The following is a 15,575-nucleotide window of genomic DNA, read 5'->3' on the forward strand; positions in this document are numbered from 1 at the left end:
GGAATGGGCGAATATTCGCGGAATACGAAGGTTTTTTCCCCCCCGAAGACGAGCACGAAGACGAACACGAAGAGCCCCCTGGTGCCCAAGTCTAATAAGCGGCATCCGGACGCGAACAGGAACAACAACAGAAGGAAGGCCTGCTCTCTGACGGGAGAACTGAGTAAACAAGGCAACCCAGGAACCAGCATACTCAGGAGTCTGGAATCTCTTAGAAGGAGTCCTTCCATGACCAGCACTTCTGCTTAGCCGACCAACTACCTCCAAGACAGGATTCAGCATATCTGACCAGCAATGAGGAAGCCGTCTCTTGCGAACTCTCCTCCAAAACAGAAGTCAGCATATCTGAACGGGAATGAGGAAGATGTCTCTAGTGGCCTTTCTGGGACGAGTGAAGGTACTCTCCACCACTTGCCTGGTTGCGGTAATCTATAGCGATGGAACTGTGTCATTGCCTGGGAGAACTTCTCGTACAGCTAGTACACTGTGTTCCTGTTCTCCTGCCCTTAAAGAGCGACCGCTGGCGAACAGCACTACCCTTTTGCTGGCTGGAGTCCCACGTACAGATTCCCTGGTCAAGGTGCAGGTCCTCTACATAACAGGGGCAGGAGAACAGGAACACAGTGTACTAGCTGCATGTGCTGCAGACTCCACTCCGTGAACTCCCGGCCTTTTGCCTGTGGCCATATGTCACACAACCGGGTACATACAGACGACTGTAAAGACCCAGAGCCCCCAAAGATGGAGTTCAGGAGTTACGGTGCAGGAGCGGAGTTGGACAGAGCCTGGTGCAGGGCAACAGCACTCTCCCGGTGGGCATCAGGGCTGTGCAGCCACATACCAGTACCCTGACATAGCAGCGGATGATGACAGTACAGAGCAGAACTTGGAGATATCCTGCAGGCACCCTGGAACAGGCATGAGACATAGCACTGGAATCATGTGCAGGATGCTGCAGGCTGGAAGTAGGGAAGCTAAGCAGAGTATATAGCAGAAACATAACAAGAAAGAGACAGGGAGACCAAGCAAGAACCATAACCAGACAAGATATACATAATACAGGGCACAACAGGAAACAAGACAAGGAATACTCAAGATCCGACATGAACAAGACAGGACACCCCTCTACCGGGGTTACAAGACAGGACACCCCTCTACCGGGGTTACAAGACAGGACACCCCTCTACCGGGGATACAGGACAGGACAGGACAACAAGGCACAGATCTAACCAGGCAACACATGACAAGAATACGCAGAAACCACAGCACCAAACAGGACTAGCCTAGGACTAGTATTATGTTTATCCTTTTTTGTTTTAACTTTTAAGAGCGTTTGCCTTTCAATTTGTTTTACTATTTGGCTATAAACAATTACTTGAAAGGCAAACTCTCTTAAAAGTGAAAACAAAAAAGGATAAAGATAATACTATTAATAATATACCTATGATTTTCGACTTCAGTGTTGGCTATAAACAATTACAAAAAATTGTATAGACTCATTGGTCTATATTATAGGTCAGAGAGAGATGAAATGGGCATTTAATTTACAGACCTTAGCCCCAAAAGGATTCAATATCGATTTTGACTTATTTAATTTTTTTATAATAAAGTAATTTCTAAACAATTTTAAATAAATTAATAAATTATTAAGTCAAATAAATTATGGATACCATTGATATTATTCTTTTATAAATATATATTTTGTTATTCTATTTTTACATATTTTGATATATATATGTTATGATTATAATAATTTGTAGAAAGAAATTATTAACTCTTATATTAAAATGGAATGTACATATATATATTTAGAGTGGTACATTCATATTTTTTATATATCTATTTTTATATATTTTTATATATTTTTTGTATTTTGCTAGAGGAAGAATATATGGATAATTATATGTCGAATTACGTTTTTTAAATTGACTAATAAATAAATATTTTATATATATAATTCATGTGGGATTTCATTAAGTACAGTGGGGCAAAAAAGTATTTAGTCAGCCACCAATTGTGCAAGTTCTCCCACTTAAAAAGATGAGAGAGGCCTGTAATTTTTATCATAGGTACACTTCAACTATGAGAGACAGAATGAGACAACAACGTCCATAAATCACATTGTCTGATTTTTAAAGAATTTATTTGCAAATTATGGTGGAAAATGAGTATTTAGTCAATAACAAAAGTTCATATCAATACTTTGTTATATACCCTTTGTTGGCAATGACAGAGGTCAAACGGTTTCTGTAAGTCTTCACAAGGTTTTCACACACTGTTGCTGGTATTTTGGACCATTCCTCCATGCAGATCTCCTCTAGAGCAGTGATGTTTTGGGGCTGTCGCTGGGCAACACAGACTCTCAACTCCCTCCAAAGGTTTTCTATGGGGTTGAGATCTGGAGACTGGCTAGGCCACTCCAGGACCTTGAAATGCTTCTTACAAACCCACTCCTTCGTTACCCGGAGCGGTGTGTTTGGGATCATTGTCATGCTGAAAGACCCAGCCACGTTTCATCTTCAATGCCCTTGCTGATGGAAGGAGGATTTCACTCAAAATCTCACGATACATGGCCCCATTCATTCTTTCCTTTACACGGATCAGTCGTCCTGGTCCCTTTTTCAGAAAAACAGCCCCAAAGCATGATGTTTCTACCCCCGTGCTTCACCGTAGGTATGGTGTTCTTTGGATGCAACTCAGCATTCTTTCTCCTCCAAACACGACGAGTTGCGTTTCTACCAAAAAGTTCTACTTTGGTTTCATCTGACCATATGACATTCACCCAATCCTCTTCTGGATCATCCAAATGCTCTCTAGCAAACTTCAGACGGGCCCAGACATGTACTGGCTTAAGCAGGGGGACACGTCTGGCACTGCATGATTTGGGTCCCTGGCGGCGTAGTGTGTTACTGATGGTAGCCTTTGTTACTTTGGTCCCAGCTCTCTGCAGGTCATTCACTAGATCCCCCTGTGTGGTTCTGGGACCTTTGCTCACCGTTCTTGTGATCATTTTGACACCACGGGGTGAGATCTTGCGTGGACCCCCAGATCGAGGGAGATTATCAGTGGTCCTGTATGTCTTCCATTTTCGAATAATAACTGCTACCACAGTTGATTTCTTCACACCAAGCTGCTTGCCTATTGCAGATTCAGTCTTCCCAGCCTGGTGCAGGTCTACAATTTTGTTTCTGGTGTCCTTCGACAGCTCTTTGGTCTTGGCCATAGTGGGGTTTGGAGTGGGACTGTTTGAGGTTGTGGACAGGTGTCTTTTATACCGATAACAAGTTCAAACAGGTGCCATAAATACAGGTAACGAGTGAAGAGAGGACAGAGAAGACCCTTAAAGAAGATGTTACAGGTCTGTGAGAGCCAGATATCTTGCTTGTTTGTAGGTGACCAAATACTAATTTTACCAAGGAATTTACCAATGAATTCATTAGAAATCCTACAATGTGATTTCCTGTATTCTTTCCCCCCATTCTGTCTCTTATAGTTGAAGTGTACCTACGGTGAAAATTACAGGCCTCTCTCATCTTTTAAGTGAACTTGCACAATTGGTGGCTGACTAAATACTTTTTTGCCCCACTGTAAAATGAACATACTATCTAAATTTTTGTACCTCTTTCAATGTCTACCTATTTTTCTCCCCGTCCATACTTCAGGGCATGCCACAGAGTGTTTCGGAAATACGTATGGGGAGATAGGTGGCTTTTGCTCACCTGGTCAGATCTACACTCACGGGGTTTGCCTAACTTGGAGTGGTACTGGATTCCCACCTACATCGTGTGGTCGAGTGGTCTATCGCTGACCCTAAGCTGTGGCTTTCTCTTGAAAGCTCCTTCTTCACATATCTTGGCGGTACCATGGCTACCCGATCAAGACTCACACCACGATCTCAGCCACGCTGAAGGTTTGGCAGAAAGTTACATCTCGACAACTGCTGACTACCGACCCTAGTCCACTCTTACCTCTTACACATCACCCCGACCTAGACCGGAGTATCGCTGGAGGCACTGCCTGCTTTCTCACTCCCAAGCACGTCCACTATATTAGTGTGTGCCATGTTATAAAGGGGGCTGACAAATCAGAATCCCCCCCCTTTCCCCGGGATATTTGTATACCACCAACAGTGTTCCCTCTAAGCTGTGCGCTTGTGCGCGCGCACATAGCGCGCACATAGCTTTCAGAGGGCGCGGACACGAACAAAAATTGTGCGCACAACCAGTAGCGTACCGAAGTGGGACGGTCCGCTACTGGTTGTGTACACGGCACCCCTCCAGAGACGGACAGTAATGACCGCCGCTAGAGGAGCAAGCTTGGTTGGGGAGATCAACCGTCTTTAAAAAAATCAAGGGAGCTGGAGGTCTGTTAATGCAGACCTCCGATCCTGCTCCATTTCGATGCATGCGGCAACTGATGCTCTGCGTCGGGATTTGTTGTCATATCCCAGCGCACAGCACTGAAGCCATGCCCACCGCCTCCACTGCAAAGGAAGGAGAGGACACAGAAGAGGGAAGAACGAAGAGGAGGAAAAGTGACAGGTAGGAAAACATTCTGTGAGAGTGAATTAGTAAGTGTGTGAGAGTGATGGGTGTTATGCTGTAGTTTAACCCCTTGATGACAATTGCCGGTCCGGGCACGTCACGGAAATTCAAGTCGATAACAACAAATGACGTGCCAGGACCGGCACGTCTTTAACCCCTTAATGACAATTGCCGGTCCTGGCACGGCACGGCAAAGCATGTGCTTTACGACAATTGACGTGCCAGGACCGGCACGTCTTTAAACGGGTGCAGAAAGCGATCTATTATCGCTTTCTGCACCCAAAAAGCGTTGCTGAATGCCTCGACCTCGAGGCATTCAGCAACGCCGCGATCGGCACGAAGGGGCCATCTCTGGCCCCTCCACGGGGCGTCAACATCCGCCATACTTTGTATGGCGGCGGACGCCCGTTTTAAAAGCGTTTAGGAGGCGATCGACGATCGCCTCCTAAACTTAAATGGTGTCGCTGGAATGCCTCGATCAGGAGGCATCCAGCGACACCAAACACTAACCTTTTGATGGGCTGTGACCGCTCCGGAGAGCGGTCACAGCCGCAGCTGCCGGCAATCTTCGCCATCAAGGAAGATGGCCGCCGTCCTGTAACAGGAACCACAAATTTTAAAAGTTCGCTAGATGGTCCAGACCATCTAGAGAACTTTGGCTCCACTTGCAGGTTGAATACAGGTACTGCATTCACCATGCAAGTCAATGGAAGCCAGCTTTCTAATCACAGTGTGATTAGTAAAAATAAATTAAAAAATAAAATAAAATTTATAATAATTAGAAAAAAAATAGTAAAAAACTAGTAAAATGTAAAAATCATTTCCCACTGATGTCACTATCAGGGGAACCTCCAAGTTGAAAAAAAATGTTAAAATTTTTTTTTTAAAAAGACAAAAAAAAAATATATATATATAAAAAATATATTTTTGTGAGCAAGTCCTAAAATTAGCATATTAGCTTAAAACAATTCTCGCATGGAAAGAGTTAAAATACTGGCATATTAAATGCCCGTGGGGTGTCTACTTTTAAAAAATGTATGATTTGATGGGGTAAATTGAATGGGCCAGGTTCAACAACGTCCCAATTAACAAGGGGGGAAGGATGGCCACACATCTAATTTCCAATTAGAAAAATGCACACGTACCAAATGTGGCCTTTTAGTTCCCCCAAAAAATGACACACCCATGCATGTGGGGTATCACTGCACTCAGGAGATGTTGCTGAACACATTATGGGGTGTCGTGTGACAGCGGCATATACCAGGAGCTGTAAATTCATACATAAAGTAGGTGTGTGTGGGAAAAATACACACACAAAAATATTACTGCAAACTTTGAAAAAATGCTGGTGGTAAAATATGTGCATGCAAAGAGTTAAAATACCAGCATTTAAAATACCCTGTGGTGTCTAGTTTTGAAAAATATATGGTTTTGTTGGGCACACTGAAATGGCCCGGCTCAAAGATGTACCAAATAGGGCATGGGCAGTGGATCCCAAATGCCAAAGTTCAACATTGAAAAAAGCGCATGCCCCAAATGTGGCCCTTTTGCCCCAAAACAGCCAGGCAAAATCATTCATGTGAGGTATCGCTGTACTCAGGAGATGTTGCTGAACACATATTGGGGTGTTTTGTGATAGTGACATATACGAGAACATTTTAATTCATACCTGAATTAAAATGTGTGTGGAAAACCAAATGCAAAAAAATGACTACCACAAAGTTTGACAAAGACTGGTGGTAGATATGGTGCATGGAAAGAGTTAAAATACTAGCATTTGAAATACCCTGGGGTGTCTATTTTTCAAAAATATATGGGTTTATTGGGCACACTGAAATGGCCCGGCTCAAAGATGTACCAAATAGGGCATGGGCAGTGGATCCCCAAATGCCAAAGTTCAACATTGAAAAATGCGCATGCCCCAAATGTGGCCCTTTTGCCCCCAAACAGCCAGGCAAAATCATTCATGTGGGGTATCGCTGCGCTCAGGAGATGTTGCTGAACACATATTGGGGTGTTTTGTGATAGTGACATAAACTAGAACATTTTAATTCATACCTGAAGTAAAATGTGTATGACAAAACAAATGCAAAAAAATGACTACCATAAAGTTTGACAAAGACTGGTGGTAGATATGGTGCATGGAAAGAGTTAAAATACTAGCATTTGGAATACCCTGGGCTGTCTAGTTTTCAAAAATATATGACTTGATGGGGTAAATTGCATTGGCCGGGTTCAAAGATACCCGAAATGGCACATGGGGGGAAGAATTACCAGATTTGGAAAAAATGGCTTTGAAATAGCAAAACGCTACCTGTACTTATTGCCCCATAATGGGTAGAAAAAAGCAAAAAAACATAAAAACATTGGGTATTTCTAAACTCAGGACAAATAGTAGAATCTATTTAGCAGGTTTTTTCATTACCTTTTATAGATGAGTAAAAGATTTTTCAACTAAAAGTTAGAAACAGTCATTTTTTTCTAAATTTTTCACCATATTTTATAATTTTTTTAATAGTAAATAATATGATACAATCAAAACAATGTCATCTAAAGAAAGCCCTTCTTGTCCTGAAAAAAACAATATCTAATGTGTGTGGGTTCAGTAAACGGGAAAGAAGAAAATTACAGCTAAACACAAGCAGCGCAGAAATGTTAAAAAGGCCATTGTCACAAAGGGTACAAAAAGTAAAATCAGCCTTTGTCTCGAAGGGGTTAAACGGGTGCAGAAAGCGATCTATTTTCGCTTTCTGCACCGAAACGGCGTTGCTGTAATGCCTCGACCTCGAGGCATTCAGCAACGCCATTATCAGCACAAAGGGGCCATCTCTGGCCCCTCCCCGGGGCGTCAACATCCGCCGGAGAGCGGTCACAGCCGCAGCTGCCGGTGATCTTCGCCATCAGCAAGATGGCGGCGGCCCGGGAAAAAAAACCAATACAGTCTAAAAAGTTCGCTAGACGGTCTCCAGACCCTCTAGAGAACTCTGGCTCCACTTGCAGGTTGAATATAGGTACTGCATTCAACCATGCAAGTCAATGGAGCTCAGCTTTCTAATCACAGTGTGATTAGAAAAAATAAATTAAAAATAAAAAAAAATTAATAATAATTAGAAAAAAAATAGTAAAAAAACAGTAAAATGTAAAAATAATTTCCCACTGATGTCACTATCAGGGGAACCTTCAAGTTGAAAAAAAATGTTAATTTTTTTTTTAAAAAAGGCAAAAAAAATATATATATAAAAAATATATTTTTGTGAGCAAGTCCTAAAATTAGCATATTAGCTTAAAACAATTCTCGCATGGAAAGAGTTAAAATACTGGCATATTAAATGCCCATGGGGTGTCTACTTTTAAAAAATGTATGATTTGATGGGGTAAATTGAATTGGCCGGGTTCAACAAGGTCCCAATTAACACGGGGGGAAGGATGGCCACACATCTAATTTCCAATTAGAAAAATGCACACGTACCAAATGTGGCCTTTTAGTTCCCCCCAAAAATGACAAACCCATGCTTGTGGGGTATCACTGTACTCAGGAGATGTTGCTGAACACATATTGGGGTGTCGTGTGACAGCGGCATATACCAGGAGCTGTAAATTCATACATAAAGTAGGTGTGTGTGGGAAAAATACACACACAAAAATACTACTGCATACTTTCAAAAAATGCTGGTGGTAAAATGTGTGCATGCAAAGAGTTAAAATACCAGCATTTAAAATACCCTGGGGTGTCTAGTTTTCAAAAATATATGGTTTTGTTGGGCACACTGAAATGGCCCGGCTCAAAGATGTACCAAATAGGGCATGGGCAGTGGATCCCAAATGCCAAAGTTCAACATTGAAAAATGTGCATGCCCCAAATGTGGCCCTTTTGCCCCCGAACAGCCAGGCAAAATCATTCATGTGGGGTATCACTGCGCTCAGGAGATGTTGCTGAACACATATTGGGGTGTTTTGTGATAGTGACATATACGAGAACTTTTTAATTCATACCTGAAGTAAAATGTGTGTGACAAAACAAATGCAAAAAAATGACTATCACAAAGTTTGACAAAGACTGGTGGTAGATATGGTGCATGGAAAGAGTTAAAATACTAGCATTTGAAATACCCTGGGGTGTCTAGTTTTCAAAAATATATAGCTTTATTGGGCACACTGAAATGGCCCGGCTCAAAGATGTACCAAATAGGGCATGGGCAGTGGATCCCCAAATGCCAAAGTTCAACATTGAAAAATGTGCATGCCCCAAATGTGGCCCTTTTGCCCCCAAACAGCCAGGCAAAATCATTCGTGTGAGGTATCGCTGTACTCAGGAGATGTTGCTAAACACATATTGGGGTGTTTTATGATAGTGACATATACCAGAACCTGTTTATTCATACCTAAAGTAAAATGTGTGTGAAAAAACAAATGCAAAAAAATTACTACCATAAAGTTTGACAAAGGCTGATGGTAGAATAAGTGCTTGGAAAGGGTTAAAATACCAGCATTTGGAATACCCTGGGCTGTCTAGTTTTCAAAAATATATGATTTGATGGGGTAAATTGCATTGGCCGGCTTCAAAGATACCCGAAATGGCACATGGGGGGAAGAATTACCAGATTTGGAAAAAATGGCTTTGAAATAGCAAAACGCTACCTGTACTTATTGCTCCATAACGTGCAGAAAAAAGCAAAAAAACATAAAAACATTGGGTATTTCTAAACTCAGGACAAATAGTAGAATCTATTTAGCAGGTTTTTTTATTACCTTTTATAGATGAGTAAAAGATTTTTCAACTAAAAGTTAGAAACAGTCATTTTTTTCTAAATTTTTCACCATATTTTATACTTTTTTTAATAGTAAATAATATGACACAATCAAAACAATGTCATCTAAAGAAAGCCCTTCTTGTCCTGAAAAAAACAATATATAATGTGTGTGGGTTCAGTAAACAGGAAAGAAGAAAATTACAGCTAAACACGAGCAGCGCAGAAATGTTAAAACGGCCATTGTCACGAAGGGTACTAAAAGTAAAATCAGCCGTTGTCACGAAGGGGTTAAACTGAATGTTTGTGAATGAGTGTGTGTGTGATAGCATGGATGTGTAAGTGTGTGTGGGGGATAGCTCATATTCCTATCATGCTCAGGTTCCAGCATGTACTGGCTGCCTGAGCATGATATGATTGCTGTTAGCAATTATATATTTTTTGTTAAATTTTGGTGTATTAACCACACCTTTATTAAAAGTAAGTAACACACCAAAATTGGACAGAATATATATTAATATTAATATATTAATATATATATATATGATTGCTAACAGCAATCCCACTCCTATCATGCCCAAGCAACCAGTACATGCTAGAACCTGGGCATGATAGGAGTGTGATTGCTGTTAATCATATATATATATATATATATATATATATATTGTTATTGTTATTGATTTTTTGTTGTCTAATTTTGGTGTGTTACTTTTAATAAAAGTGTTTTTCTTTGTTTTTCAAGGTGTGTGGGGGGGTCATTTTCAGTTTCAGTCAAGTGAATGCTAAATTTTCAGGTCCAGAATTTTCATTTCGGTGCACCCCTATATATATATATATATATACATATATATATATATATATATATATATATAGATACTAGGCCAGACACTAAAGTGGTAGGCCTACACCACATCTTAGTATTTAGTGATTGGAGTTATGCTGCATTATTGTCAATGTCTGGCTCAATGTATAGTGATAGGTGTTATGTTGTACCACGGTCAATGTGTGCCTCTGTATATAGTGATAGGTGTTATGCTGTACCACCGTCAGTGCGTGCCTCAGTATATAGTGATAGATGTTCTGCTGTACCACTGTCAGTGTTTGCCTCAGTATATAATGATAGCAGTTATGCTGTACCACCTTCAACGTTTGCCTCAGTATATAGTGATAGCAGTTATGCTGTACCACTGTCAATGTTTGCCTCACTATATAATGTTAGCAGTTATGCTGTACCACCATCAATGTTTGCCTCAGTAAATAATGATAACAGTTATGCTGTACCCCTGTCAATGTTTGAGTAATGATAGAAGCTATGCAGTTTTAAAGTGTGTGCGTGGGGGTCCCACGTACAGGACCAACCCCAGGTGCCAAATACTCTAGGTACGCCCCTGCGTATCCTTTATGCGGCCTGGAGCCTCCGCTCGTCATTCGCTCATAATTTAGTTATGCAGTGAGAATTTCACCTTTAAAAAAACATTACAGTAAGTAATACTGTTGTGTAACTAATTCTACATTATCACACTATAATGTAGTGGATAGCTCTGGCTGAGCTTAGCAGCCAGGGCGACATGTTATTGTGGGGATAAGGGGTCAATTATAGGTCAGGCAGGTTAGCTAGGTATATTAGGTTGAGGTCAAAAGTTCAGTCTAGGTATATAGTGACAGAAAGGTTAGGGTCAGAAGTTCAAGTGATAAAAAAAGAAAAAAAATGGTGGTAGAATGTTCTTTCTGCGCTCGCGTCACTTAGTTTTCCCGCCCTTTTTTGCTCGTGGGTGGCTCGCGAAGCGCAAAAAAGGCGGGAATTTGCGTTATAAATAGCACTGTTTTGAGGTGCTGCTCATTACCTGCAGCGAACTGCAATCTGTCTGCACTGACCTCATAGCAGCGTCTGGTGAGCAGCAGCATAGCAGGAGAGCCAAAGGAGAAGATGGAGGAACTTCTTTGCCGGCACCCGCCCTCCCACCCATATAGATCTTGATTCCTTTTAATTGTCGTGGCGTTTATTGGGGTTAAGGTTGCCCTTTTTTATTATAAGGGTGAACTGGTGGTTCAGTGGGCCTTCTGGCTTTAGGGTGGATGGCCTGGATTATTGGTAAAGTTTGTGGCACTATGGGTTTGGCCAAGAGTGTTTAATATGTTACAAATCAGTTGGATTTATGAATGAGTCATGTTTTATTGGTAATTGTATTTTAAGCTAAATAAAAGACCACGGCCTGTTTTATCCAATTTCAGTTGTTTGTCTTTATTTATTATGCGACCATATGTCTATTTTTGTTCATGTTTGGTTCTTTGTCGTGTTGTTTAGGTATATCCCTTACAATCACATGTTATCAACCATGAGCGAGCTATACGAAAAATATAGAATAACAATTTAAATGTAACATTTGCAGAAGCATATTGTGCGCACAAAATTTTGGCTCTGTGAAAATTTTTGCACAAGAGAAATTTTCTGTGCACACCACCTAAGAAAAATTAGAGGGAACATTGACCACCAACTAAAAAACACTTATCTACTCTATTGTCGAGCCCTATGGTCTCTCGGGACCTGTTGCATTTTGAAAGATTGTGTATAGCGGAAGGAGAGCCCTCATATCTTCTATCTGCTATCTATGCTCTGCTAGTGGATGCACATAGTTCTACTACATCATTCTTCCTGAGCTTATGGGAGAGGGATTTACACAGATGTTTCGAGGGCACGGAATGGTCAAACATGTTAATTAATGTGCATAAAGATGCTATATCGATCAGGATACAGGAGAATGCGTACAAACTGTTATCACAGTGGTACAATGGTACAGTTGCGCCATTATCTTCCCCAGGTTTCTCCATTGTGTTGGAGATGCGGTGCACGAGATGGGACATATAGCCACTTATGGTGGGAGTGCTTAGAGATACAGACCTTTTGGAGGGTGGTGGTGGATGTTATAAAAGAGGTTGGGGACCCCAATTTCTCCATCTCGCCGGAGACACTATTACTATTACATCTGCCCCACTCTTTGGCTGCCTTTAGGAAATCCTTGACCTTGCACTTGATACAGGCGGCCAAGGCAATCATCCCGAGGTTCTGGAGGACGCCGGGTCCGCCACCTATCGATGCTTGGATAGCTAAAGTGAATTTCATTGCCCATATGGAAGATTTGGTCGCTACCGCTAGGGGTCGGGAATATAAAAATGGTCTGAAATGGCTCCCATGGACTGCATTTGTGTCCTCTGGTCGCCTCCTTGATATTTGCTTTGCACACGCCGTAGGGAATCACGTGGCGGTGCTCCCAACACCTTAATTTCGTACCCTTTAGGCTTTGTTACACTCCCCTGCGACACTGTGTATCTTCTCCTGTGTACCTCTTTGATCTTACCTATGACACATGGAACACACTTGGGGCTGGTTTCACACGTTACCTTGTTCTTTTATTTTAGTTTTTGTTTGAATTGCCGAGTCCTTTCTCCGCCCATGTATGTACCTTTTTCGAGGACGATATCCAGTTTTAGGGTACATAAGACTCCAGTTTGTCGTGTTGTAGGATTACTCCTATGGATGTGCTCTGATATGTATATTTCAACCTTCTTTTACCATCTGTACATGCTTTGTGAATAGCACTGTATTGTATTGTGTACACGACATTCCGCTACATGTCTATATGCGCACTATACTTTCTATTACACCTTTGTTTTGTACCGTGCATATGTGCATATTTTCAATAAACAGAGAATTGGAAAAAAAATATTTATTCTGATCTTCACTGTATAACAGTAACATTCAAGAGAGAATCAATTTACCAATTATAGAGATATAACCAAGAACTATAAAATAGATAAGTGGGTATATCCATTCCATAATATAAAAGAATCAGTTATATATTAGAAATGATTCATCCATAATTCAATAGGATCTTTACATCATTTGGAAATATATTCAAATTTTTTAACATCCTATAAAGAAGTCAATTTATCATTTGTATAAATTGAGTCAAAAACTAAGTGGTACCCAGTAGAGAGAAAAAAAAATGGTGTGAAAAAGAAAGTACATCCTCTTTGAATTCTATGGTTTTACATATCAGGACATAATAACAATCACCTGTTCCTAAGCAGGTCTAAAAATAAGGTACAGTGGGGCAAAAAAGTATTTAGTCAGCCACCAATTGTGCAAGTTCTCTCACTTAAAAAGATGAGAGAGGCCTGTAATTTTCACCGTAGGTACACTTCAACTATAAGAGACAGAATGGGGGGAAAGAATACAGGAAATCACATTGTAGGATTTCTAATGAATTCATTGGTAAATTCCTCAGTAAAATAAGTATTTGGTCACGTACAAACAAGCAAGATATCTGGCTCTCACAGACCTGTAACATCTTCTTTAAGGGTCTTCTCTTTCCTCTCTTCACTCGTTACCTGTATTTATGGCACCTGTTTGAACTTGTTATCGGTATAAAAGACACCTGTCCACAACCTCAAACAGTCACACTCCAAACCCCACTATGGCCAAGACCAAAGAGCTGTCGAAGGACACCAGAAACAAAATTGTAGACCTGCACCATGCTGGGAAGACTGAATCTTTAATAGGCAAGCAGTGTGAAGAAATCAACTGTGGGAGCAAATATTAGAAAATAGAAGACATACAGGACCACTGATAATCTCCCTCGATCTGGATCTCACCCCGTGGTGTCAAAATGATCACAAGAACGGTGAGCAAAGGTCCCAGAACCACAAGGGGGGACCTAGTGAATGACCTGCAGAGAGCTGGGACCAAAGAAACAAAGGCTACCATCAGTAACACACTACACCGCCAGTGACTCAAATCATGCAGTGCCAGACGTGTCCCGCTGCTTAAGCCAGTACATGTCCGGGCACGTCTGAAGTTTGCTAGAGAGCATTTGGATGATCCAGAAGAGGATTGGGCGAATGTCATATGGTCAGATGAAACCAAAGTAGAACTTTTTGGTAGAAACGCAACTCGTCGTGTTTGGAGGAGAAAGAATGCTGAGTTGCATCCAAAGAATACCATACCTACGGTGGAGCACGGGGGTAGAAACATCATGCTTTGGGGCTGTTTTTCTGCAAAGGGACCAGGACGACTGATCCGTGTAAAGGAAAGGATGAATGGGGCCATGTATCGTGAGAGTTTGAGTGAAAACCTCCTTCCATCAGCAAGGGCATTGAAGATGAAACATGGCTGGGTCTTTCAGCATGACAATGATCCCAAACACACCGCCCGGGCAACGAAGCATTTCAAGGTCCTGGAGTGGCCTAGCCAGTCTCCAGATCTCAACCCCATAGAAAACCTTTGGAGGGAGTTGAGAGTCTGTGTTGCCCAGCGACAGCCCCAAAACATCACTGCTCTAGAGGAGATCTGCATGGAGGAATGGTCCAAAATACCAGCAACAGTGTGTGAAAACCTTGTGAAGACTTGCAGAAAATGTTTTATCAATTCTCCGTTTATTGAAATTCAAAGTATCATGACATTCAAAAGCAATGTGCTAGTACAATAAAGTGTAACAGACAACCCGGTAAGGAGAAAGTGACACAGTACATGTACAGTTGACATAAAACATTGTACCGGTACAGACCAATACCGGTACATTGGTCACGAGAGCGGAGAGGAGGACAAGACCAGCAAACAGATCCATATACAGTTGCAGAGATGATCATGATAACAAAGTAGGCAATACAAGTACAAACATACCAGAGCGTGTTAAACAAAGTAGATATGTTGTCAAAACATGTCGGAAGAATGATAATAATAATAAACAAGAGACATAACAAAGCCAAACAAAAGAAAACAAAATAAACGACGTGCGCCGTATCAATTCCTAACAATTAGGAGGGAGTTACAGAGAAATAAAAATAAAACAAAAGGAGGTAAGTCACAAGTGTAATGTAAGTGCGTGTAACAGCATAAGCTGAGAGCTGGAGTGTGAACGAAGGCCACAAAGCGGGCACCCAGGAAGGGCCAAACGAGAGCAGGGGAGGGACCCAGCAATGCAGGTAGACGAGCAGATGTGACAAGCTCAGACCACCAAAACCACCTCCTATCGTTAATGTGAGCTCTACCTCGAGATGACCATATGAGGTCCTCCATGTGGGCAACAAACTGCATCCTGCGGAACCAGGCCTGTATTGGTGGAGTACAGGGTTTCCTCCAGAACTGGGGAATAACCGCCTTTGCCGCACTAAGTATGTGAAAGGTAACCAAATTCTTGTACTTGTGGGGCGGACAGGTGCAAAGATGTAGGAGAGCAGCCGCCGAGGACAATGTATAGGTGGGATCCGAGACCTCTTGACGGAT

The sequence above is a fragment of the Sceloporus occidentalis genome, unplaced genomic scaffold, assembly GCF_023333645.1.
Source record: "Sceloporus occidentalis isolate IW3139 unplaced genomic scaffold, rSceOcc1.0.p SCAF_32, whole genome shotgun sequence".
NCBI lineage: Eukaryota > Metazoa > Chordata > Lepidosauria > Squamata > Phrynosomatidae > Sceloporus > Sceloporus occidentalis.